At 40.2% G+C, this 4379-nt stretch overlaps 1 non-coding gene across 1 annotated transcript; it reads right to left on the bottom strand.

Annotated features, from left to right (window-relative positions):
* Nucleotides 1-1036: 1036 nt before the first annotated feature.
* LOC145621699 (small nucleolar RNA R71) lies at nucleotides 1037-1142 on the bottom strand. Its single transcript, XR_014108510.1, has one exon. It is a non-coding gene; the product is annotated as a small nucleolar RNA R71 (small nucleolar RNA).
* Between the last annotated feature and the right edge of the window lie 3237 nt (nucleotides 1143-4379).

Genomic DNA, 4379 nt, shown 5'->3' with positions numbered 1-4379 from the left:
TTAGACCTCTAGTAGAACTATCTTGGTGTGCTCTTTTGGATAGATGATTGATCTTCCTTCATATTACTTGACTTAGTCGGTTTGACCTCCCAAATTACCATTTTCCATTACAATTACATGTGGATCCATTGCCCTAGTGTCTTTTAGATTGATTTCATACAAATTCTTGCATCATTTAGCTCTAGCTCTAGTTTCCTTCATAAACCCCTTTACTTGACTTCGGAATAGCTTGACTTAGGCATTGTGCATTCGACCTCCATTCCCTTGGGTTCGACCTTGACTTACCACTACACTTAATAGGGGTTTGTTGAGTTACAAATTTTGTTTGATTGGGTGGGGTGGTAGCCCAACGACCTACCGTTCTTCATCCCATCAAAATGGAGCCGTTGCCGGGAAATGGTGCTTTGAGTGCATGTTGTTGTTGAGTCTATTTCACTTGATTTGCAAAATACAAAAAGATTTTTCACTTTAGGCTACACATGTAGACGTGCTACTTATATTTTCTTTGAGTTTTGTATGCATAGGTCCCGAGATCATTCAATTGTTCCCTTTGATCCGGAGATTGAAAGAACTCTCTCAAGGAGGAGAGTAGCAAACAAGACATTGGATTATAGTTCCTCGAGCGAAGAAGAGATTGAACAAGAGCAAATCATGGGAGAACAACCAAGAGTTGCCTTGAAAGAATTGGGAGTGCCCGGTGCATATAGGTTCGAGAGCGGCATAGCTCCACTTAAAACACCGGCAAACGATTTTGAAATTAGGCCGGCAATGATCACCCTAATTGAGAGGGGACAATACAGTGGGGCAAAGAACGAGAGCCCATTGAACCATCTTAAGGAGTTTGAAAAATATTGTAACACAATCAAGGTTAATGGAGTGTCTCAAGAGTTTATCCGCCTTAAGTTGTTCCCTTTCTCTCTCATAGGAAGGTCTTTGGAATGGCTAGACAAAGAGGTGAAGCCCAATTCATTGAGAACGTGGGATGATGTCACTAAAGTTTTCTTGTCCCGTTTCTATCCTCAAAAGAAAACGGCGGAGGCAAGGGTTTTAATTCAAGGGTTCAAGCAAAATCCAAATGAGAGTCTATATGAAGCATGGGAAAGATTCAAGGAGTACCAAAGAGAATGTCCTCACCACGGAATTCCAACATATCAATTGATCCAAATCTTCTATGGTGGTTTGAGTCCTCAAGGCAAAGCATGTCTTGATGGAGGGGCCGGTGGTCCATTCATGAACAAAACTGAAGAAGAAGTTGTGGACATAATACAGGATGTGGTGACTTACTATAGAGATTGGCAAGATGGGGAAAGAGATTCTTCAAGCAAGAAATCTTCGTTGTATTCGGTGGACCATCTCAATGCTATCAATAATCTTTCCTCTCAAATGACAAACTAGGGAAAGGAGATGACGACAATCAAGGCTAAGTTGGATAGTGTTTCTTCCTCTTCTCAAGCTTCAAATCTTCCCTCCCAAATTAAGGGGAGAGGTACTTCTTCTAACTCTCAAATTCCTTCTACTTCACATAATATGCATATGGGATGTTTGTTTTGTGATGTATGTGGATCATATGACCATGATTCTAGCAATTGCAACAATGAATGTGTTGATGAGTTTGACAACAATGAGTGTGAGCATGTGAATTTTGTGTCAAACAACAATGTCCAAAGGTTTGATAATCAAAGAGGCCAATGGAATAGGAATTACCAAAACCAAGGCAATTTTGACAACTATAATCATGGTGGTGGTTATAGGAACCAAGGGAATCAAGGTTCTCGTGGTAACCATAACCAAGGTTATAGTGGCCAAAATCAAAGCCAAAATTATGGTAATCAAAACCAAGGCTATGGTAATCAAAACCAAGGTTATGAAAATCATAACCAAGGTAATGGTAACCATAATCAAGGTGGTGCTAACCATAATCAAGGTTATGGTAAAAATCAAAATAGGGGTAATTGGAACAATCAAGGAAGGGGAAATTTTCAAAACAATGCTCAAAGTGGTCCCCCACCCGAATTTGTTCCAAAGACTCAAGGTGAAAATTCCTATTCACAACCTTCTTCTCCTAGGACTACTTTGGAGGAATTGATTGATAATCAAACCAAGATCATTAACACCTATATAGCGGTTAGTGATAAGAAATTCAATGAGATGATGACTCACAATAAGATGCTTGAGACTCAAATAACTCAACTAGCAAGCACTATTAAGGATTATGCTAGTCCTTCATCTTTGCCTTCCCAAGGTGTTAAACCAAAGAAACCCGTGTACTTTATTGCCACTAGTGGAGGAAATGACTTTAGTGAGGGAGTTTCTTGGTCAAAGGAGGGAAAAGATGAGAGTGGTGCTATGGAGAATGAATTGGAGAGGGTTGAGTCTAAGGAAATTTATTGCGAGGTTGAGGAGAAAGAAGAAAGTGTTGTTGAAAAGATGAGTGAGGTAGAGAGATTTCCCGATCCACCATACACACAAAAATTCTTGAGATTCAAAATGGATGAGCAATTTGGGAAGTTCCTTAAAGTTCTTAAGGAAGTCCATGATTCCACACCCTCTACCGAGCCATTTCCCGATATGCCTAAGTACTCCAAGTTTCTTAGGGAGATACTAGAGGAGAAGGAAAATTTTGATGAGGTTAGTTCGGTGGAAGGAGGGAAGTGTTTTAGTGCTTTTGTCCATGGTGAGCTTCCGGAGAAAATGGATGATCCGGGGAATTTTTCAATCCCTTGCCAAATCAAGAAGATGGTTTTTGAGAATGCTTTGTGTGATCTAGGGGCTAGTGTGAGTATTATGCCCTTTTCAGTTTTCAAGAGGCTTGATCTAGGTGAGCTTCAACCATCTAACATAACACTTCAATTGGCCGATCGCTCTATTAAGCTTCCTAAGGGGAGAATTGATGATGTCCCTCTAAAGATTGGAGAGTTTGTCTTTCCCGTGGATTTTGTTGTTTTGGAGATTGAGGAGGATAAGCATATTCCAATCATTCTAGGGAGACATTTCTTAGCCACCTCGGGAGCCCTAATAGATGTGAAGGGAGGCCGAATCACTTTGAGATGTGGAAAATTAGAAGAGAGTTTTAAGTTGAAGCCAATGCATGAGTCCTTATCTTGTGTGCAAGATATAGCATGTGCTAGTCTTTCTCGTTCCATTGATGATGTGTGCATGGTTGATTCTTCTACTAACAATACTTTTGAGATTGTTGATGATGTTTGTGCAAGTTTTGATGATGTTAGTGAAGAAGAAATTGTAATTCCAAAGCTAAGGGATGAGAAAGAAATTGAGATTCCAAATTGGCTCAAGCTTAATTCTCAAGATGAAGAGAAAGCTTCCATGGTTAAGGATGTTGAAGTCAAGCGAAGAAAAAGGCCCGTGACTCGAAGAAATCAAGAAAAAGAAAGAAATTGAGAAAAGAGAAGGAAGAATTTGAAAAGAATTTTGTGAAGGTTTCATTAAGCAACAATGAGAAGTTGCTCAAAATTGAAGAAGATTTTGCTCCATCAACTACCTTGAAGAAGGTGGTGTTCTTTGACCCTCCATGATTCGGAGGAAGGGTCGAGCTTAGGACCTTAAGCAAGCTCTTCCCGGGAGGCAACCCGGAGTCTCTAACTTTTCCTTTTGATTTTTGAATTTTCTTATTTTTGGTTTCTTTTATTACTTTGACTTTTCTTTCACTTTCTTACTTGATTGGATTTTTAGGATGACTTTTGCAGGATTGGAGTTCTACAAGAATGCATGGTGAATGGAAGGTGTTCGTGGCACAAATCATATTTTGTTCGATTCTAATCGAAATTTGAGGTAAAAAGGGTAAGAATTTTAGAGAGGTAAGATAGGAAATTCGTGTTTTGAAAGTTGGAGGAAATTGATACTTAGTGAATTTTTGTGGTGAGCACATGAATTTTCAACTTTGAGGTCTTTGAAAATGATTTTAGCTACTACCTATGTTGTTCCTCATCATCATCATGATTCATGTGCGCACCCAAATAGGTAGTAAGTATCAAAAATATGAGAAAAAGGAAGAATTGGAGACGCACAGAGGTGTGCGGCCGCACACGAGGCCTGTGCGGGCGCACAGCCTGCGTGTGCGGGCGCACACCGGTTTGGTGTGGCCGCACCTGGCTGATCGTGCAATATATCCTTCTTCCTCCTCTTTCCTCCCTTCATTTCATCACTTCCACTTATCTTCCTCACGCATAACCCTCCTCCAAACCCTCTTTGTGTGCACTCCTCACTCACCATTCACCATCTCAAATCCTTCAAATCCTCACTAAAATCACTCCATTTTCACTCAAAATCACTCACAAACCTTCCTACACTCAAAATTCCTCACAAATTGACCCAAATTTCACTCACTCTCTCTCCTACTCTTGGTCGCCGAATATTGGGGC

This window comes from Chenopodium album, chromosome 27, assembly GCF_948465745.1.
Source record: "Chenopodium album chromosome 27, dcCheAlbu1.1, whole genome shotgun sequence".
In the NCBI taxonomy this organism is placed as follows: domain Eukaryota; kingdom Viridiplantae; phylum Streptophyta; class Magnoliopsida; order Caryophyllales; family Amaranthaceae; genus Chenopodium; species Chenopodium album.
The sequence above is the reverse complement of the archived record's forward strand: the minus strand, read 5'-3'. Positions and strand labels throughout refer to the sequence as shown.